The following is a 23,586-nucleotide window of genomic DNA, read 5'->3' as shown; positions in this document are numbered from 1 at the left end:
GACCCGGCAATGCAAAAAGCTGGGAGAAAAGCATTCTAGATGTGGGAAGTAGCCCCAGCTAAGGACCAAGGTAACCAAGTTTAATAAACGGCTACCCTTCCACTGCCAATCTTCCTGCCATGCTTGGAACTTGGCCTACACGTCAACCACCATGACCTCATCCCATGCTTCAGTTGTGAGTTGGCAGCAATGAGCTATGTCAGTCTTCCCAAGAATGGATTACCTGGGGATATCATGATGATGCACATGCTCTGGACTAAGGGAAGTGTCCACAAACTGGTTATCACCAGGAGCATCAGGTGCCAGGGGCAACACCAATGCCTCTGACTATCTCCATGTACTTGTTCTCAGGAATAGAAATGCCAAGGAACTGTAGATCAAAGAAACAAGTACCGACTCTTGTTTCATCTTGCCCTGTGTGATTCCCACAGCCCTTTGACCACACTGCTCTCTGACCAAAAACTCTTTCCTCTTTTTCTTCCTCAAAGGTGGCTTGTGAAATACATCAGCACCTGACTGTGAAGCCAGGTGGCTGACACTCAACTCACAGTCAGCTGGGACCCAGAGATGTCCAGCCTTCTCCTGAGTTTCTGTCCCTTTTCTCCAACCATATTCATAAAGCAAAGTCCCTAAAAAAACATAAAAGTGATCGTAATTATCTCAAGTCCTTTGAATCTCCAAGGTGTATTTGGAGTATCAAAGAGGGAACACATTCCCTTGCATCCAGGCTAGTCTCAGACCTCAGTCTTCCTCAGCCAGTGGTTCCCTGAGGAAACATAAGATACTTATCTAGGTTGTCAGAAGGCTGAGAAGAGAATAATTCTTACTGTGAATGCAGGTTCATGTTATCCTGTTACCCAAAGGTCTGTGTTGTCTAAATGAGGAGCAATAGCTCTGGGGATTCTGAATTAGGAGTGAGTCAGTCACCACCTGCATGACTACCTCCTGGGGTCACTACAGCTGGGGCTCCCCCACTGTGCCTAGAACCCAGAAGAAACAGTCTGCAGTATTGCTTTCCTGCTGCTACAAGAACGCATGTCTGCTGACAAAATCAGAACCAAACTTGAGGGGCAACAAGAAAGGAACTTCCACTCTGGTGCCTGCAGATATATGAGAGCTATCCAACAGTGGATGCAATGGAGTTTTCTCTCATCTTTCCCTTCCTGGAAGTCTCCTAGTCTGAGAACCAGAGTTCCTGTGTCCCAAGTCTTCACTAACGTACCTGCAGCTTTAGAGTGGGTCATACACCCCAGGATTCAGTTTCCCAACTCTTGGAAGAGGGAGACTGGACTCCCTCCAGAACACTTGTTCCAGACTGAAGCTCAGTGCCAATCGGTGGACAAGAGGCTAAGAGGTGCATTTTGCTGAGAAAGCTTAGGCTGCCTCTGGTGAGCAGTGGGCTGTAACTGTCTGATGATGTTCATGTGTCCTGGGCATAGGCCTTGGAGTGGTAGACCACTTGGCACACAGCTGCTGTGACACCAAGGACCTTAGAGGCCTTGCCCCCTGCAGCCTACCATCATTTGGGTTCTGTGGGATGAGATCAGGTAGTTATAAGTCAGAAGTTACCAATGGGGAAGCTTGTAGATTCCTCAACAGAAACCCAAATTAGGCTAACGAATCATCTCTCCTAAAAAACTCTGGGAACAAGATATGCCAGGACTCTTAGACAAATTTTGTATTATTTTAAATACTATTTAAAGTAGATCATCTTGTGGATGACCTGCCATTTGCTCTCTGGTTTGAGATGATACCCACAGTTAGAGTGGAATCCAAGGCCTCCTGGGGGAGGTTGCCTGTCTCCCCATGACTCATTAGCAGTGAGTACAGCTGTATCCCCTCCACATCTGGAGCAGTAATTAAAGCAGGAAGGATGCGACCTCCAAGTTTAACAGGAAGACTCACGTTGGTCTGACCCTCAGGTAGGAACTATTCTTTTCCCAGTGATTCTTCCTTCCCTCCTGCCTCCTGTGAAAGCTGCCTTTCTCCTGGTTATTGGGCTGTGAATTCCTCCTCTCTTCTCTAGCAAATATCCATGCAGTCTCACTTGTGGCTTCCTCTCTACCCAGGCCTTATCCCTCACCTGCAGATAGCAATAATGAAGGTAAAACCGTGGAAGGGTCTGCCCAGATCATTCTTTCTAAAAATGCCTGCATTCCTTCTCCTTCCAGACCCTGTCCTGAATAATCAAGATCTCCAACTAGATGACTCAGTAGGTTAGCAGGGGAGTGGTGATGCAGATAGGGTTGGAGGTAAGGTTGTCAGGTATGGGGGGATGGTTTTCAGATGACAAGAGAAGAGTTGGTGTAAAGAGCATATGGTCTTCCAACCACTCACTCATCAGGGACCTGCCTGAATCTGCTATCTTAGGCCCCTCAGGGTATCACTAAAACAGAAACTTCATTCTATAAACTTCACACTACAAAACAATTTCAAACATAACAAATATAAGAAAGAAGAGTGTCATGAAGCTTATATTTCATCATTTGGCATCAATAACTACAAAACTAACTTCTTAGTCCCACAAGTTGTCATAGACAGGAGATTAAGCAACATCAAGGTGGCGGCCAATAGAGTTCCCAGGGAAGACATTCTTGACTTGAATCAGGTCTTTCTCTTCTTGCTATGTTTTCATTAGTGGTGGGGAAAAGAAAGGAGGAAGAGGGAGAATAAGAGAGAAAAAGAGGGAGAGGATAATCCCATCATGAGGGACTACCATCAAAACCCAATGTCAACCTGGGTACCTCCCCAAAGCCCTACTTACTAATACCATCACATTGGGAGTCAAGGGTGGACACAATTCAGTCCATCAGCTATGCAGATCTGTTTTTAGATCAAGACAGACCCTCATTTCATTATCTCTTTTACTCCTTATTCGTTTTTCTTGAAGTGTTTTATGGATGAGATGGACATTTCACAAAATATACATAATGAGTATTTGGGGTAAAATAGGATGTGAAAAAAAGTGCTCTTTTGTTTTCAATAAAATTAACATCTAATATCCAGTCCACGTACAAATTTCTCTGATTCTCAAAAAGCAGTTTTCACAGTTTATTGAAAGAATGTAGTCATATGTTACACTTGGTTGTTCTCCTTTAAAACTAAATAACTGTTACTCTCTCAATTTTAATGCCATTTATTTGTTCAGAAACTGGGTGGAAGCAGGGTGGTTTGTCTTACAGAATGTCCCACTATTGGGTTTAGAGCAGGAGTCCATGATACCAGCGCAGTGGGTCAGGACCAGTACCAGTCTTTGGTCTATTAGGAACCAGACCTCCACAGCAGGAGGTGAGCTGCAGGCCAGTGAATGAGGCTTCATCTCTATTATAGCTGCTCCCAAACACTTTCTCATCGCCCCAGAAGGAAGAGTCTAGCTTGTTTTCCAAGAACTGTTTGCAGTTATATAACATATGCTTAATAAAAAAATAGCATAAACATTGATGTTAATTTTCCTAATCAATGCTCAGAATGGTGAGTTGGTGTCCTAACAATCTATCACAGTTCAAATTAGATGTTGCCTATTAACATTTGAACATATTCGGCCAGCTTAAAATTAAATCTTAAAAAACTCAGATCATGGGATCCAGCCCCATCCTTCATGGCAAATAGAAAGAGAAAAGGTGGAAGCACTGACAGATTTCTTCATCTTAGCCTCTAAAACCACTGTGGATGGTGCCTTCAGCCATGAAATCAGAGGATGTTTGCTTCTTGGCAGGAAAGCTATGAGAAACATAAACAGTGTGTTGAGAAGCAGAAACATCATTCTGCCCAACAAACTGGTAGATGTTTGGCCTTTTCATTTGGATTCCGAAACTTTCTGTCCAGTCCCCATTGGTCTTTGAAGTCCCTTAGCTTTCTGGTCCTTCATGTTTCCCAAGATTATTTTGTGCATTTCTTTACTCAGTCCTGAAATCAGCCATCTCTTTAAGAATCCAAGCATCGTCTGATGGGAAATGTATTTAGAAGCTACATGTTAGACCTCAGAATAGTCACTGTTATCAAGTTGTCACTTCTTCTAAGCTTTACAGTTGTTAGAGGAGGAAGTATGCATTTTCCTTAAAAAATAAAATTAAAATGAATATAATTAGTTGGTACAAACTTATGCTTTCAGTTCAAGATTTAAGACAGCAGGGTTTGAATTAAACTTCTTTATGCTATATGTGAACCTCTTTTTATAGCCATTCAAAGGCTTACTTCAACAGAACATTAGTTTTAATTATTGTCCTGCTTTTACCTGTTAACATGCATATGATTCTGTCACAGTAACAGAAGTTATGAGGAACAATAAGTTGTTGAATATAGTTTCAGATTTATTTCCTGTTTTTGTTTTGTTTTGTTTTGGATGGGCAGAATTTTTGTTTTTCGTTAGAAGATATTCCACTCTGAATGTAGTCATAATTATGAATTTTAAAGACACTTAAGTAATATGTTATTATGGGCAGCAGTCACCAACTTGATGCAATTAGATTTATCAGTCTCTTTGTTCTCAGTTTGTTCAGTTCAGTTCAGTCCTTTCAGTAGTGTCCGTCTCTTTGGATCGCCCTGGACTGCAGCATGCCAGGCTTCCCTATCCATCACCAACTCCTGGAGCTTACTCAAGCTCATGTCCAACGACTTGGGGATGTCACCGAACCATGTCATCCTGTCTTCCCCTTCTCTTCCTGCCTTCAATCTTTCCTTACCTCAGGGTCTTTTCCAATGAGTCAGTTCTTCCCATCAGGTGGGCAAATAATTGGAGCTTTAGCTTCAGCATTCAATCCTTCCAGTGAATATTCAGGACTGATTTTATTTAGCATGGACTGGTTTGCTCTCCTTGCAGACCAAGGGACTCACAAGAGTCTTCACCAACACCATATTTCAAAGTGCATATATGTGTGTCATTTGTCAGGGATATCATATTTCCCCTGTTGGGATTTAACCACCCAAACTGAATGTAAACAACATGAAAATATGAGGATTAAGTCACAGTGCCCTATCTAAACACACCTGGCAACTGGAGAGGCTCCTGTTGTACTCAAGGGACAGGCATGGATAGATGTCTTGCAGGAATAGGCCTTGGGAGTTCTGGATGAGTCATTAAACACGATTGTCTTTACTTGGCTGCCACAGTAGTTTTGTCTTCTTTGATTGGGAAGACATTTCTAAATTATTTTTTTGTATGTTTGGTTTGGCAGGCAAAATTTTTCATGACATAGACTCTATGAGGAAATTATATTAGAAATATATCAATTTATCTTCAGCAGTTAAATTTTGTTAGTTTGTATGTCCCTAATGATCTTTCTTTACAAATAAAAAGGAAACACACATGTTCAGTGTGCATTCAGTCTCTTTTAAAATCAACAGACATGAATTAAATTCCTCTCTGTCCCCACTGCACTCCCAACTCTAGGTGAGAAATAAATCCATGCAGAGACTGAAGGCTGATTCCAGCACATCGCTGTGGAGATTTTGTTCCCACTGTTTTGTGGGGGGGAAAAAAAACAAAAACGTTAGTTGCTAACATTAAAACCAGTAGATTGTAGATAAATATCCAAACTTCTGATTCTCTTGAAAACATGGTCAACGGGCCTGCTTTCCAGCATGGGTGAAGTGGAGGAAAGGCTGCTCCCAGTAGTAAGGCCTGTGTGGCCCAGGGTTAAACATGGCCACCTAGTCCTACTATCATATCTGCCGCCAGGGGCCATGACTGTGAGAACTAGACTGCTAGGTCTCTTAAGATAAAGACCACTTTTGTCTTCATCAACTTTGACTTTGAAGACTTTAACCCAGAACCTAGCACAGAGTTCTTCCTTTGTTTGTGGGTGATATAAAATTTCTTGTGGATGCATATGGCATTTCTTCCAATACTGAAACCATGCAATTGAAGTACTGCTCTTCCCTAAATCTTTAATGCAGCCTGGCATCATAGGTGCCCCTGATGTCTGCCATTAGACCCATTCCCTAAAGCCAGTTGTATGTCCCTGGACTGTGCCTGAAGTCTTCACTTTGCCATTTGACAACTTACCCTCCTAGCAATTTCTTCTCCAAAGAAGACAGCAATGCATATCTCATGAAGTGGCTAGGAAGATGTAATGAAACCATGAATGTTGAGCATGGCCCTTAGTATCCATTTTTATGATATGCTTAGCAGTGTTTTTTTTTTTTTTTTCTCCAAGTCTCAAGGTTCTCCATCTTCTTAGATGTCCATGAAGACTAGTTTGATTTTCCAGTCAAACTTCAAGGAAGAGATTACAGTTCAATTCTCTGTATTCTGAGAAGCTTCAAAGTCCACTCGCCAAGGACACTGATGAAGGTAAAGATTTTATTGAGACCTTTGTGTTTTTTCAGACCTATTATTGGCCTAAAGGGCTAAACTTGGGCAGGTCAGAGCATATATAACTAGGGGCTCCGGGTCACCACTACATGCTAAGAACCTGAACTTTCCTGAGTACTTGGAGCCAGGAAAGAAGCATGAAGTGGCTTGTGCTCCTTGACCTGGTGGCCTTCTGAGATTGCATAGTCATGTAAGTATGGAGACTGTAAGCCACATCACATTAATTTATGTGATTTTTCTTTTCATCTGATTATTCTATTCATCAGTTTTAGAAGGGAATGGAATATTTCCCTGACAATCTTAAAGTTCAACCCTTACTTATTGATAAGGATGTTGCTATAGGAACTCTGGGCCACAAGGGTCTTGGTGTAGATTTGCATAGCTGCACAACTCTTGGGGTCCAGTCATGTCATGATCTATTGAAATTGGAACTCCTTGCAATTTTCAGTGCACAGTCAATGCAGATGAAGGTGTGGTCCTGTGGAATAGCACTTTTCTACATTTTATTTACATGTTTTCTTTGTTCCCTCTCTACTTCAATGTGTACATGTCTATGTCTGCATCTCTGTATCACTATCATTTATCTCTCAATCTCTTTGGAAGGCTCTGAGTGTTTTTCTCTCTGTGTTGTTTTCATTACATTTTTCATTTGACTCATCCTTCCTTCTGGAACCTCTACATTTCCCTAACTTGTTCCCTATCTCTTGGATTCTTTTTTCAACTATCTCTTCTCTTTCAACTTGTAGAAAGATTGGGAGAGTTACTTATACACTGTTTTATATCTGACAAGCAGTGTGACCACAGGCAATTCACAAACCTCTTGCATTTCAAATTCCTCCCTTGTAAAAGAGGACAGGAATCCTCCTTCTACCTCCTTGCCTGAGCTTCTATGAGAAGGATACAATGGTATGGCAACAGCAGTGTTAATGGCTGTCGTTGTTGAGACTTCCTATTTATCAGGCACCTTATATCCATCACTTCACTATCCCCAAAATATTCTATTTGGAGGGTTTGAATCATTACATTCCACCATTTTACTGAGGGGACACTGAGACCCCACATGTTCATATGGCCTACCCAACATTACAGAATGGAATCTTTATTCAAACCTATGTCTTTGCCATGGAATATGCATAAAATTCTGATAAGGTGACTCATAAAAATGATTGGAAAATACACAGTACCATTACAATGACAGTTATACCTTAATACTGACAGCTAATTGTAGCTGTTTCTTTGTTTTCTTTGTCAAATGCTCGATGAAAGAATACCTCTAACAAAAGTGAAGACCATGAGAATAACCCTCAGTGAAAAAAACATGCTGAAAAATTTCGTGAAGGAACATACTTACAGAATGTTCCATATTTCTTCTCGTGGGTCAAATATAACTATTCACCCCCTGAGGAACATCATGGATGTGAGTGTTTTAGGAGGATGGTGCTCCACAGCGCCCCCTGGTATTCTAGCCTAGAACTGGGGTCATTTGGAGGTGACGGGTGGGATGTTGCGGCTGGGGCTCCAGGAGGTTTCTGCAGGAGGTAGAAACCCTGGGCAACAGAGGCCCCATCCAAAGGAGAAGGCTCTATCATCCTCACCTCTTGGTCTTGGTGACTGGGCCCAGAAATTACTTGGTAACAGGTAAACATCCATTTCTGAGTCAAAGATGTGTCATTAGTTTGATGGAGATTGTTCCTTCTGAGGAGAAGGCAATGGCGACCCACTTCAGTTTTCTTGCCTTGAAAAACCCAAGGATGGAAGAGCCTGGTAGGCTGCAGTCCATGGGGTCACTAAGAGTCGGACATGACTGAACAACTTCACTTTCCCTTTTCACTTTCCTGAATTGGGGAAGGAAATGGCAACCCGATCCAGTGTTCTTGCCTGAAGAATCCCTGGGACAGGGGAGCCTGGTGGGCTCCTGTCTATGAGGTTGCACAGAATCGGACATGACTGAAGCGATTTAGCAGCAGCAGCAGCAACAGCAGATCCTTCTGAACTTAGGGAGTCACTCAGTTACAGATGAAGAGCGAATCATCTCTGATCAAAAGGTAGAACCAACTGCAGAGCAACTGTGAATCCCCAGGCAGAGGAATGCAGTTTCCACAGATGCAAGAACCACAGCAGTAAAATGTTATTGAACCTATATTCCTTGTAAAGCCATAAGAAACTATCACAGTGCTTACTGTTTTTAGATTAGAAAAGGGCTTATTTTGTTTTCTAGGATGCCCATGCCAGCCTTAGAGATAGGCAAAGAGTAAATACATGTCAAATGAAAGGGTCTCCTGTGTGGTGTTAATTGGATGTGGTCTGAGTTCTGAGGGAGTGGCTGGGGTTGATCAAGAAGGACCTCCTGGAGAAGAGGGTGCTAATGCTGGGTTTGAAAAACTACAGAGTTTCTCAAATGAAGGCACCATAACTTCCCTGGGTGTCCAGCAGTCCTGGAGGCCCAGTGGATATGCCTCTGGGCTTGCCATGAAAGAGGTATCACTTCAAAGCCTGGTGAGAGAAAAATATCCTTCATATAATGTAGCACAGGAAAAATATATCAAATGCAGACACCACAGTTATCAAAGGCTGTGAGCTGCACAGTGGTTAGAAAGTGATCTCAAGAGATATGTGACACCCAAAGGGAGGCAGCAGTGTGGGAATAGAGGGTAGCCAGTTCTGCACTAACCCACTCTCTTCTCCCTGTAGATGCTGTACATGTGTAACATTACCATTGGAACATCCCTTCAGGAATTCCAGGTTGTCCTTGACACAGGCTCATCTGACTTTTGGGTGCCATCCCTCTTTTGCCCCAGTGCAGCCTGTTGGGAATATAGACACACCCTACCCAGAACATCTTTCACTGCTGCCCTGTTTTCCACCCTTGGCATCTGATGACACTCATCTCTTTTGTCTGCAGCTACACAAGTTAGGTCAGTTCAGTTCAGTCGCTCAGTCATGTCCGACTCTTTGCAACCCCATGAATTGCAGCATGCCAGGCCTCCCTGTTCACCACCATCTCCCAGAGTTCACTCAGACTCAGGTCCATCAAGTCTGTGATGCCATCCAGCTATCTCATCCTCGGTCGTCCACTTCTCCTCTTGCCCCCAATCCTTCCCAGCATCAGAGTCTTTTCCAATGAGTCAACTCTTCGGATGAGGTGACCAAAGTACTGGAGTTTCAGCTTTAGCATCACTTCTTCCAAAGAAATCCCAGGGTTGATCTCCAACCAGAGATCAAATTGCCAACAACCACTGGATCATGGATAAAGCAAGAGAGTTCCAGAAAAACATCTATTTCTGCTTTATTGACTATGCCAAAGCCTTTGACTGTGTGGATCACTATAAACTGTGGAAAATTCTGAAAGAGATGGGAATACCAGACCACCTAACCTGCCGCTTGAGAAATCTGTATGCAGGTCAGGAAACAACAGTTAGAACTGAACATGGAACAACAGAATGGACTGGTTGGATCTCCTTGCAGTCCAAGGGACTCTCAAGAGTCTTCTCCAACACCACAGTTCAAAAACATCAATTCTTTGGCGCTCAGCCTTCTTCACAGTCCAACTCTCACATCCATACATGACCGCAGGAAAATCCATAGCCTTAACTAGACGGACCTTAGTCAGCAAAGTAATGTCTCTGCTTTTGAATATACTATCTAGGTTGGTCATAACTTTTCTTCCAAGGAGTAAGCGTCTTTTAATTTCATGGCTACAGTCACCATCTGCAGTGATTTTGGAGCCCCCCAAAATAAAGTCTGACACTGTTTCCACATTTCCCCATCTATTTCCCATGAAGTGATGGGACCGGATGCCATGATCTTCGTTTTCCGAATGTTGAGCTTTAAGCCAACTTTTTCGCTCTCCTCTTTCACTTTCATCAAGAGGCTTTTTAGCTCCTCTTCACTTTCTGCCATAAGAGTGGTGTCATCTGCATTTCTGAGGTTATTGATATTTCTCCCAGCAATCTTGATTCCAGTTTGTGTTTCTTCAGGTCCAGCGTTTCTCATGATGTACACTGCACATAAGTTAAACAAGCAGGGTGACAATGTACAGCCTTGACGTACTCCTTTTCCTATTTGGAACCGTCTGTTGTTCCATGTCCAGTTCTAACTGTTGCTTCCTGACCTGCATACAGATTTCTCAAGAGGCAGGTTAGGTGGTCTTGTATTCCCGTCTCTTTCAGAATTTTCCACAGTTTATAGTGATCCACACAGTCAAAGGCTTTGGCATAGTCAATAAAGCAGAAATAGATGTTTTTCTGGAACTCTCTTGCTTTATCCATGATCCAGTGGTTGTTGGCAATTTGATCTCTTGTTCCTCTGCCTTTTCTAAAACCAGCTTGAACATCAGGGAGTTCACGGTTCACATATTGCTGAAGCCTGGCTTGGAGAATTTTGAACATGACTTTACTAGCATGTGAGATGAATGCAATTGTGAAGTAGTTTGAACATTCTTTTACATTGCCTTTTTTTGGAATTGAAATGAAAAATGATATTTTCCAGTCTTGTGGCCACTGCTGAGTTTTCCAAATTTGCTGGCATATTGAGTGCAGCACTATCACAGCATCATCTTTCAGGATTTGAAACAGCTCAACTGGAATTCCATCACCTCCACTAGCTTTGTTCATAATGATGCTTTCTAAGGCCCACTTGACTTCACATTCCAAGATGTCTGGCTCTAGATTAGTGATCACATCATCATGATTATCTTGGTCATGAAGATCTTTTTTGTACAGTTCTTCTGTGTATTGTTGCCACCTCTTCTTAGTATCTTCTGCTTCTGTTAGGTCCAGACCATTTCTGTCCTTTATCGAGCCCATCTTTGTAGGAAATGTTCCTTTGGTATCTCTAATTTTCTTGAAGAGATCTCTAGTCTTTCCCATTCTGTTCTTTTCCTCTATTTCTTTGCATTGATGGGTGAAGAAGGCTTTCTTATCTCTTCTTGCTATTCTTTGCAACTCTGCATTCAGATGCTTATATCTTTCCTTTTCTCCTTTGCCTTTCACCTCTCTTCTTTTCACAGCTATTTGTAAGGCCTCCCCAGACAGCCATTTTGCTTTTTTGCATTTCTTTTCCATGGGGATGGTCTTGATCCCTGTCTCCTGTACAATGTCACGAACCTCATTCCATAGTTCATCAGGCACTCTATTTATCAGATATAGGCCCTTAAATCTATTTCTCACTTCCACTGTATAATCATAAGGAATTTGATTTAGGTCATACCTGAATGGTCTAGCAGTTTTCCCTACTTTCTTCAATTTAAATCTGAATTTGGTAATAAGGGGTTCATGACCTGAGCCACAGTCAGCTCCTGGTCTTGTTTTTGTTGACTGTATAGAGCTTCTCCATCTTTGACTGCAAAGAATATAATCAATCTGATTTTGGTGTTGACCATCTGGTGATGTCCACGTGTATAGTCTTCTCTTGTGTTGTTGGAAGAGGGTGTTTGCTATGACCAGTGCATTTTCTTGGCAAAACTCTATTAGTCTTTGCCCTGCTTCATTCCGCATTCCAAGGCCAAATTTGCCTGTTACTTTAGGTGTTTTTTGACTTCCTACTTTTGCGTTCCAGTCCCCTATAATGAAAAGGACATCTTTTTTGGGTGTTAGTTCTAAAAGGTCTTGTAGGTCTTCATAAAACCGTTCAACTTCAGCTTCTTCAGCATTACTGGTTGGGGCATAGACTTGCATAACTGTGATATTGAATGGTTTGCCTTGGAGATGAATTGAGATCATTCTGCCTTTTTTGAGACTGCATCCAAGTACTGCATTTCGGACTCTTTTGTTGACCATGATGGCTACTCCATTTCTTCTGAGGGATTCCTGCCCGCAGTAGTAGATATAATGGTCATCTGAGTTAAATTCACCCATTCCAGTCCATTTTAGTTTGCTGATTCATAGAATGTCGATGTTCACCCTTGCCATCTCTTGTTTGACCACTTCCAATTTGCCTTGATTCATGGACCTGACATTCCAGGTTCCTATGCAATATGGCTCTTTACAGCATCAGATCTTTCTTCTATCACCAGTCACACCCACAACTTGGTATTGTTTTTGCTTTGGCTCCATCCCTTCACTCTTTCTGGAGTTATTTCTCCACTGATCTCCAGTAGCATATTGGGCACCTAATGAGCTGGGGAGTTCCTCTTTTGTTATCCTTTTTCCTTTTCATACAATTCATGGGGTTCTCAAGGCAAGAATACTAAAGTGGCTTGCCATTCCCTTCTCCAGTGGGTACAGACATTAAAGTCTTCCACCTTCTGGCCTACCCAAAAGACCTTCAGCATCGCCTATGGATCTGGGAGTATAAAGGGATTTCTTGCTTATGACACTGTTATGGTAATGTGTAAACAGAAGCTGAGTCAGGACTGGTTATGGAGTGACCTCTGCTTGCAAAACAGATGCAAGACCATCTGGCAAGACCCTTCCTAGCCTAACTCCCATAGATACTGGCCATCTTATCCACAGGATCATGTGTCTGGAGAGGCAGTGCCCGTGGTGACACATGAGCAAACAGATTAGCTAACCAAGAGAGTGGTTTGTGGTTTGGAGTTGCAACTCCTCTGCCCATGAGCAGTTCAAGGTTCATTTTGCTGGGAGCGAGAAGAGGGGATAAAAGCACCCACTTTTATATTTACAGACTGTTCCAGGCACTTTCAGGCAATAACTGGTTTAATCTGCAACAACTCCACACAGCAAATGGTCTGATTAGCTCATGAGACATATGAGGAAACAGGTACAGACAGCAAGGGCCTTGCTGAGATCACACATAAGGTATGTGGTGGAGCTGGGCTGGCTTTTCATGGCTGCACTTGCTGTGGGGTTTTTGGGACATGATAAAACTGATCTGGGCACCCTGGGGGTAGTCAAGGACTTCAAGTATTCAGAGTGGGAAACTGGCTGCCAGAGATGTCAGCAGCCTTGATAAATGAGTTCTCTCTCTAGGAGACCTTTGAGAGTCTAATAAAACCTATTACCTGCCTCTCCAAAGTACTTGAGTAATTCCCTTCTCTCTCTTTCTTTCATACACACTCACAGAAATACACACGTATCCTCAAAAGTGAATTTCCAGGCAGTAATTTCATAGAACCCTGCAAGTAAGATTGGGTTTTCAGCTTCTGTCTTCCCGGACAGATACAGAATCCACAAGGTTCCTTACAGAGAATGCAGTCCATTCCTGCCATTATATCATGCCAAAGAGAAGTCTATCTTGCTCTCGACTCATTTTGTCCACAAGGTAGCACCAGTGGGTTCTGGCCTGACTCTAGGTTGACCCACCTGTACAGAAGCCATGAGGCCATCTTGACTCACTCAGGTGGTGTTTTTCAGAGGGGCAGATGTTTTAAAATTCACAGCTTCACACAAATGTAACCCAAATTCCCCTCCCACCTTGTTCTAATTGTTGAGGTCCACCAAAGACACAGCCCAGCCTCAATTATTTGAGGATATAATGGGAATGCACCCCAGCCCAGTCCTAGCACCACTGCATGTATCTGTAAATGGGACCACTCTTCTCTCCCACAGATTGGGGACCTTGTAAGCACTGACCAGCTGTTTGGTCTAAGCCTGGCGGAATCCGGGTTTGAGGGTGTACCTTTTGATGGCATCTTGGGCTTGAACTACCCCAACATATCCTTCACTGGAGCCATCCCCATCTTTGACAAGCTGAAGAATCAAGGTGCCATTTCTGAGCCTGTTTTTGCCTTCCACTTGAGCAAGTAAGTCAGAGATGGACAATCCCTTTCTCCAAATTAGCTGTAAGGTGCTTTCAGTTGCATGAAAATTATAGAACTCTTGATAAAGAAGTATCCTGAGAGATAATCTAAACCAGGATAACTATGGCCCCAGGTCCCAACCTGGCGCCACCGCTTGTTTTTATAAATAATGTTTTATTGGTATACATGCTTGCACCTGGGCTCAAGACTAGTAACTTGGTTAGGGGGGTGAGTGAGGAGGAAGACTAATGGAAGGCAACACAAAACAATTTGGAGGGAAAAGCAATAGGATTTGCTTATGAATTTGATAAGGAAGGAAAGAGAATGATGGTGGACATCTTTCTTTCCTTCCTCATTAGCATTCCACTGGGAGCCCAGGATCAGCTACCCAATTTGCAGGAGCCAGTGAAAAATAAAAGTGTAGGACACAAAACAAAATGTGAGATCCCCTGTTCAAGAAACAGAAGTCATTTTAAGACAGGGAGGGAAAAAAAAGTCAGGGAGAGGAGAGGTTTCAAGAAACAGAAGTAATTTTAAGACAGTGAGAAGAAAAAAAAAAAAAAGACAGGGAGAAGAGAGGTGTGGCCCCTTCTGAGTGTGGGACCCTTTAACAGTAGAGGTCACAGGCCAGTGGAGCAAACTCTGGGTGACCTGAACCCACATCATTAGCACTCCCAGGCTTTGATTTTCCTGACAAATGACAAGCTGGACAAGGGGAAAGCAAAACTCTTCAGCACCCTGTCATCTGAGGGTTTCTGAGCACACAGGTAGCAGGAGGTCCTGGGCCTCTTCAGAAGGCATAGTGGGTGGAGCCCAGCCATGTGAATCAGCTTCTAACCTCCTCTGTGCTACTCATTAGCCAGTAACTGACTTCTGTCTGGTTCTCAATCACTCCTAGCCTCGATTTCTGCATCTGTAAATGGAGACTTTATTAGGGACTTGATGGGTAGACAGGCACAAACACAAGCTCTCCAACAGTGCTGTTGTTACTGTCCTCCAAAGATCTCCCCCTCTTTTCTCTCTACAGATGCAGGGGAGGGGCAGTGTGGTGATGTTTGGAGGGATGGACAAGCCTACTACCAGGGAACACTCAACTGAGTACCATTGATTCAAGCAGGAGACTGGCATGTACACATGGACCAGTAAGCCTCTCCCTCTGAGGGTCAGCCCGCCTGATGCTCCACATCTGTACACAGACACAGGCAGACACACATGAATGGATTCTCAGACTCATGGTGACACAGACATATACACTACCCACAATGACACAGACACATGGAAACACACAAGCAGACATATATAAACAGAGACACATATAAACAGAGACACATATAAACATGCATAGCTAGTCAGAGACACAAAAGCACAATTAGAGTCACATACAAATACATATACAAACAAACACATAAACACATAGATATGCAAACAACCCGTGGGTTTATAATCCCCAGGCCTTCTGACCAGGGCTCTGAGCAGGGTACTAAAAGGGTCCAGAGAGGTCTGTGCAACTGGGAGAGGGCTGCACCCACTGCCCTGTGAGGCGTGGAGCATGGTTAGAGGATTCTCCAGTGCACTGAACAGAGGATCAGGGAGGATTACACCAGACTGAACAGAGTTATAAGATGACCAACTGTCTAGGGCTACCTGGGGCCAAGGAAGTTCTCAGCACAGATAAATGTCAGTTTAAAGACAGGGAAATTCTTGAGCAAATGGGGAAAACTGGTCTTCTTAGGAAGCAGCTACCTAGCAGTGGAGAGAGGTTGGCTGAGTCTAAAGACTAGAAAGCAACTAAAAAATAAGAAAAGACATCCCACGTACCTGGGCACACAGTGGGGCAGGGGCTAGAACAGAGAATCAGGAATGGGGGATCCAGGAGTGACCTGAGGACAAGAGGCATAAATGATAAGATTCTGTGGGATACCCTCAGAGAAAAGCTGACCTGTCCTTTGGAGTTTCTGTGGGCTAGTCATGTATTTCCTGGCCAGGGTCTCAAGGTCTGAGCTGGTTGTAGGAGCAGTGCTGGGAGACACCCTCTCCCAGAGGAGCCCCTCTCTCCCTCCACTATGAGAATCTACTGTCCTTGCAAATCTCCAGCTTCACTCTGTGGTTGACCCATTACTTGTTTCCCACCAGATACAGCCCTCTGTATGTTCCTCATTGATTATTTTCACAGTCTTCATTCACTCACTAAACAGACAAGCATTGGGCATCCACTGTGTGTCAGGCACTTTAGGGAGGCAATGAGAATAAAACTCACCCTCACATCTAGGAAGGCAGAGGCAACAAGAAATGACACACACACATAGTGAATTGTGAAAGTCACAATTCACTATGTGTGTGTATCATGAGCATGTGCCAAAGACACAATTCACTATGTGTGTGTGTCATTTCTTGTGCATCTGCCTTCTTGGATGTGAGGGTGACATGGTGATTGTGACTTTTGTACATGCTAGACATGAGAGGCACCCCACTCCAGTACTCTTGCCTGGAAAATCCAATGGACGGAGGAGCCTGGTAGGCTGCAGTCCATGGGGTGGCAAAGAGTCAGAAACAACTGAGCAACAGCACTTTCACTTTTCACTTTCATGCATTGGAGAAAGAAATGGCAGCCCACTCCAGTGTTCTTGCCTGGAGAATCCCAGGGATGCGGGAGCTTGGTGGGCTGCCGTCTCTGGGGTTGGACAGAGTCAGACACGACTGAAGTGACTAGCAGCAGCAGCATACATGAGAAATGGTCTACAGAAAGTGACCAAGACAGGAGACTGATAAACAATGAGGGAAAGACTTCCCTGAAGCAATGATAATTAAGCTGGAATCTGGAAGATGAGAAGAAATTTGCTAGTCAAAGAGGAGGGGACTCTTCTAGGAAGAAAGAACAGCTTGTGTCAAGATACAAAATATCCTGCAGTATTCAAATACTGCATTCAAAGATGTCAAGGAAGGTGCCATGTGGAGAGCAAAGGAAAGGAGTCAGCACAAAAGATAAAGAGCTGTTTAGGAAACAGTCGGGAAGGGGGCAGCTCTGGGGAGACTCAGAGAGGCCTTGATGCCCTCTTTGTCACACTGTCTCTCACCATCTCCATGTAAAGAAAGGTTATTGCTTCTTCTGGCAGCTGAGAGGCCCTTGTGGACATCACTGATCCTTGGCCCAAGAAAACTGGTCAGTAACATCCAGAAGCTCATCGGCACCACACCATGGCATTCTGAGGTGAAGGGTCATGCCCCGATCACTCCCAGTCTTCACACACAAGAAAGATCCAGGGCTAATCTCTCTCCCTCTCTCTCTAACTAAACTATGTGTCATGTTTTGTGGTCAATAACCTGTTCTCTATTATCTTCACTATCAACGGTATCAAATACCCAGTGATAGCTCAAGCCTACATCCTCAAGGTGAGGGGAAAACCCTGAAGGGTTGTTCTCAAATAGGAACTTCAGAAAACCTTGTGCTGCAGCTGCTAGATGGGCGCCATCTGCAGGCCATCTCACACTATTGCAAATGCTGCTGAGCCCTGTTGCTGGGCCAGTTCAGTTCAGTTCAGTCGCTCAGTCGTGTCTGACTCTTTGCCACCCCATGAGTCACAGCACGCCAGGCCTCCTTGTCCATCACCAAGTCCCGGAGTTCACTCAGACCCACATCCATTGAGTCAGTGATGCCATCCAGCCATCTCATCCTCTGTCGTCCCCTTCTCCTCCTGCCCTCAATCCCTCCCAGCATCAGTCTTTTCCAATGAGTCAACTCTTCACATGAAGTGGCCAAAGTACTGGAGTTTCAGCTTTAGCATCATTCCTTCCAAAGAACAACCGGGGCTAATCTCCTTCAGAAAGGACTGGTTGGATCTCCTTTCAGTCCAAGGGACTCTCAAGAGTCTTCTCCAACACCACAGTTCAAAAGCATCAATTCTTTGGTGCTCAGCCTTCTTCACAGTCCAACTCTCACATCCATACATGACCACAGGAAAAAACATAGCCTTGACTAGATGGACCTTAGTCAGCAAAGTAATGTCTGCTTTTGAATATGCTATCTAGGTTGGTCATAACTTTTCTTCCAAGGAGTAAACGTCTTTTAATTTCATGGCTGCAATCACCATCTGCAGTGGTTTAGGAGCCCAAAAAAATAAAGTCTGACAGAGCCTGCCACAAAATGAGCCACTTGAGATTAAAGGGCTCTCTGGGACACTGATCATCCTGAAATAAATGTGGAGACGCCACACCATGCTGGCATGGTGGGAATCACAAGGAGAGGGGAACATTATGGTCCTCAGTCCTCAAAGTGCTTCAATTCAATCTGAACCCTCAGATGCATGAACACGAAAGTCAGCTTCAGTGGTCATGAAATAGGCCATATGAAAAAGAGAATGACTGGGGACACTCCCAGTGTGCTCTCCCACCATAGGGTTTAACAGTCTCCCTTCCTTTCTCACAGTTTTCCTGGTTTGGATGATAAATTACATGGTTACCCTACTTCTCAGATGCATCTTCCCCTAGCTCTGGCCAGTTGCCCCCTTTGTGAGTTGGGATACCTGACCCCTCTGTGGGGAGCCTGGATGCTAATGTGAATAAAGGCTGCACAATGACTGCTGAGCCCTGACACAGGGTGGAGGCTTCATGTCAGCTCCCTAGAGGAGTTCAGAGATGGCTGATGGACTCAAAGAATACTTTGAGGAAGGAAGGGAATTTCAGGTATTATAAAACTATAAACTCATGGAGCCATGTGGAAAGTTGCTTGGTTCTGGGCAAAACTGCACTGGATTCCGTGCAAATGGCATCCCAAGGTGCTCTGCATTGGGGCACTGGAGACTTACTGGGGGTTATGAGGGCTACAGACTGACTGGTGGGGATGGGGAACCAGAGTAAGTTATCCAATCAAGTCTGGAGTGGCCAAAGAGGGTGAGTGCGGGCCAAAGGAATCTTCCCAGAGTTCCTGAGTTAAGTCTTCAAGAACGTGCTGTGGGCACTGCTCTATTTAAGATGGATAACCAACAACGAGTTACTTTGTAGCACAGGTAACTCTGCTCAGTTATATGACAACCTGGATGGGAGGGGTATCTTTGGAACCAGCATACCCGGATACATACAGTTGAGGCCCTTTACTGTCCACCTGAAACTCAGAATATTGTTAATTAGCTATACTGCAATACAAAATAGTTTTAAAAACAAAGTTCAGGTTGAGGGGATGCAGGGGGAGAATGGCATTGTCTGCAGAGAAAACAGGGAACAGGAGTCAGAAGAGGGAAACAGGGAGTGAGGAGAACTATGGACACTCTTGTTCTTTTCTAAAAAAAATATTGAAGTATGGCTGATCTTCAGTGTTGCTTTCAGTTATTCTGCACAGCAATGTGACTCAGTTACACATATAAAAACTGTACATTTGTTTAAGAATGTATATTCTTTTTCATGAGGTATATCACTGGAGATTGAATATAGTTCCTTCTTGCCGGGGTCCAGCCCCGGTAGATCCAGGGAATTCAAAGCAGGGACGGTGTTGGTGAGAAAAGACTTATTTATTTATTAATATAAGATTAGATTAGGGAGAAAAAGTGTAGTAGGAAAATTTAGTGGAGAAAAGAGGCTGATTAACTTGGTTTACGTGGAAAACCAATAAAGTTCCAGACAAGGAACTTGCACCGTCTACGTTGGGTCACAGGCGCGCACTTGAATAGAGGAGGGTGACCCGCCTTGGGTTCCTTCTCACGTGGGTCTCAGAAGCCCGGGCAAGTAAGTAGACTCGGTGAGCCTCCAAGTTCCAAGGGATCAGCCTGAAAAGGAAAGGGAGGGAGCAAGAGAAAGAATTGACACGGGGGAGGCCAGGCTTGTGCAAATCCCCCTCCAACTTTATTGTTCAAAAAGTGTTTATATACCCTAAATTTTACATAATGGAAGATACAGAGTCATGCAGGAGCAGAAGTCCTGACCCTTTCTGTATATCTCTTTGTATACAAAAGGTGTCAGGTGATTTACATTATCTTCTGGCCAAGAGGCTTGCTAACACTTTTTGGCTCTCTTTCTTAATGAATGTTAATCTCGTTTCCCCTGAAGTGGTTTTTTTTTTTTTTTTTTTAATCTGCATCTCCTTAAAGCACTAAAGTTGTATCTTTATAGAACAAAGGCACAGTGGGTTATAATAAAGAAGGTACTTAACTCAAAGATCTAATGTTGTTACTTGTTTTTTCTATATACCAACTATATCAACTCCTCCAGGATTCTAGGGGACACTGCTATACCATCTTTAAAGAGAACACAGTGAGTATATCTACAGATCTGGATCCTGGGTGACGTCTTCCTGAGGCAGTACTTCTCGGTTTATGATCGAGGAAATGATAGGATTGGCCTGGCACAGGCAGTGTAAATGCTTGGTGTGGCTCAGGAATCAGTAAGGCTGCTCTGAGCAAACAATCACTCACACTTATGGTACTCCTGCCCAGGATGGTGGTGAACTATATTTGGAGGGCTGCAAACCCTACTTCCATTAAAGAATAAAGGGTTTCACTCGTAATGGTGCTGAAACAAATGGGTGTCTCTGTTTGATTCTTGGAGGGCTACAATGATTGGGAAGGATCTAGAACAAAGTCTGAATCACAGTTGAGAGGAGCCATCCCCCAAATGACTTCAAGGAAAGGGGAGACTCATTGAAATGACTCTGGGAATCCAGGACGCAAGAATCAGAGCAAATACAAAGATCTCAGTGACTGGACCCAAGAAATCAGAAGTCATCAATTCTCTCTCACCCTCGCTCTTTCCCTTCCCTCTTCTTTGATGGTCTTAGTCTCACAACTTTCCTCCTTAAGGCTTCTACATCTAGTGAGGAAGTCCAAGCTACATGCCCTAGAGTTTTATATCCTGAAAGCATCTTCTAGTAAGGAAAGAAGCTCAGAGACATTAGAGTTGAAGGTTGTTCTCTGAATGACTCACCTCAGTTCTCATGTACAGCCCTAGGTCAGCCATCCTGGCAGGGCCATGGGGTCCTATGACTGGCTTTACATGGTCATTGACCCTGACCCAGCAGCACACATGACTGCCAATTTCCTCCAGAACTACATGACTGAAGGTGGGGAGAGGCAGCCCCAAGGATAATGACTAGGGGGGTGGTCTAGGCCATGGAAGAAAAAAGTTAGTGATGACTCACCAACTCCATCACCTTCTCATTCAAAGGAATTATAAGGAGTAATGAAATAGACTCTCTTCATCCCATCTCAGATGATCTTATTGCTAGGCTTCTCTTTCAGGGGATTTTGGGTGTGGTACTTCATGCAGAGCTGGTTTCCTTTTGTTCCCACAGCCCAGGCACCAGCTGTCTGCCATATATGCCTGCTCTGTCCTTTCCAGTCTTACTTGGTAAGTGGTGGAGCCAGTGGATCCCTGAACCATCCCCCTCCTCCAGAGCACACTATGCCCCTTCCTTGGCCTCCAATTCTGCTGGGGAAAATGCAATGCATGTATTGGGAGACCTAGGGTACACAGAGCCTTCAGCCTTTCTGAGCTTCCTCCAGGGGTGCAGCTACAAACTATTTGCTTGGAGCTGCCATGGTTAGGCACTTTTGCAGTGGAAACATCTGTTCTTTACACCTGGAGACCCTCAGTAGATCCCTCAACTAAGACACCAGGGTCAGAGGTTGATTTCCTTTCAGATTGACTGGTTTGAACTCCTTGTTGTATAAAGCACTCTCAAGAATCTTCTCAAGCACCACAGTTCAATAGCTCAATTCTTTGGCATTCATCCTTTTGTATGGTCCATATCTCACGTCTGCGCATTATTACTGGAAAAACCACAGCTTTGACACTACAGACCTCACTAGCAAAGTGAGTCTCTGGTTTTTAATACATTGTGCAGGTTTTTCATAACCTTTCTTCCTTCCAAGAAGCAAGTGTGTTTTAATTTTGTGGCTGCAGTCAAGGTCTGTAGTGATTTTGAAGTCCAAGAAAATAAAATCTGCCACTTTCCCCACTTTTTCCTCATCTGTATGCCATGAAGTGGTGGGACTGGATGCCATGAATGTTGAGTGTCTTTTTGTGAACAGTTTTTTGAATGTTGAGTTTTAAGCCATCTTTTTTCATCTCCTCTCCTTATCAATTGGTCTTTAGTTCTTTGCTTTCTGCTATTAGTGTGGTGTCATCTTCTTATCTGAATGTTGATATTTCTCCCAGCCATCTTGATTCCATCTTGGGATATGCAGTCCAGCCTATCGAATGATCTTTCTTACATACAAGTTCAATAACCAGAGTGACAATGTATACCTTGTCATGCTCCTTTCCCAAATTAAAATCTTTTAGTTGTTCTGTGTCTGATTCTAACTGCCACTTTGTGACCGACATACAGACTTTCAGGAGACAGGTAAGGTGATCTTCTACTCACATTCTCTTAAGATTTTTCCACAGTTTGTTGTGGTCCACACAGTGAAAGGCTTTAGCATAGTCAGTGAAGCAGATGTAGATTTTTTTTTTTTTTCTGGAATTTCCTTACTTTTTCTATGATCCAATGGATGTTGACAGTTTGATCTCAGGTTCCTCAAACCAGTTTGTACATCTGGAAGTTCTCATTTCATGTATTGTGCAGCTTAGCTTGAAGGATGTTGAGCATTATCTTGCTAGCAAGTGAGATGAGCACAATGGCATGATCGGCTGAACATTCTTTGGAATTGCCTTTTTTTTTCATTGGAATGAAAACTGACCTTTTCCAGCACTGTGGCCACTGCTGAGTTTTCCAGATTTGGTGACATTTTAAATGCAGCACTTTTACAGTCTCATTCTTTAGGAAGTTTTAAACAGCTCAGCTGGAATTCCATCACCTCCACTGTTTTGATTGTAGTGATGCTTCCTAAGGCCCACTTGACTTCATGCTCTAGTATGTCTGGCTTTACATGAGTGACACCAACATCATCTCTATCTGGATCATTATGACGATTTTTACATAATTCTTCTGTGCATTCTTTCTACCTTTTCTCAATCTCATTTGCTTCTGTTAGGCATTTGAATTTCCTGTCCTTTATTGTGTCTATCTTTGCATGAAGTATTCCTATGGTCTCTTCAATTTTCCTGAAGAGTTCTATACTCTTCACAATTTATTATTTTCCTCTAATTCTTGCACTTTTCACATATGAAAACTTTCTTATCTCTCCTTGCTATTGTCTGGAAATCTGGAAAGGTATACCTTTCCCTTTCTTGTTTGCTGTTCACTTCTCCTATTTTCTCAGCTTTTTTGAAGGCCTCCTCAGGCAACCACTTTGCCTTCTCACATTTGTTTTTCTTGGGGATGGTTTTAGTCACTACTTACTGTACTATAACACAGCACTTCCCATATGGTCTAGGGGTTAAGATTCCTGGTTTTCACCCAGGCAGCCCGGGTATGACTCCAGGTGTGGGAACATGGTAACACTTTTCAGAAACTACTGTGGGCAGGAATCCCTCAGAAGGAATGGAGTAGCCATCATGGTCAACAAAAGAATCTGAAATGCAGTACTTGGATGCAATCTCAAAAACGACAGAATGATCTCTATTCATTTCCACGGCAAACCATTCAATATCACGTTAATCCAAGTCTATGCCCCAACCAGTAATGCTGAAGAAACTGAAGTTGAAC

General features: G+C 43.5%; 1 pseudogene; it reads left to right on the top strand.

The window, feature by feature from the left end:
- Positions 1-6,450: 6,450 nt before the first annotated feature.
- On the top strand, positions 6,451-20,358 carry LOC120874507 (annotated as a pseudogene).
- The last annotated feature ends 3,228 nt before the right edge of the window (positions 20,359-23,586 follow it).

The sequence above is a fragment of the Oryx dammah genome, unplaced genomic scaffold, assembly GCF_014754425.2.
Source record: "Oryx dammah isolate SB20612 unplaced genomic scaffold, SCBI_Odam_1.1 HiC_scaffold_15, whole genome shotgun sequence".
Classification (NCBI taxonomy): Eukaryota; Metazoa; Chordata; class Mammalia; order Artiodactyla; family Bovidae; genus Oryx; species Oryx dammah.
Note: the sequence above shows the minus strand (reverse complement) of the source record. Positions and strands in the feature narration are given on the sequence as shown.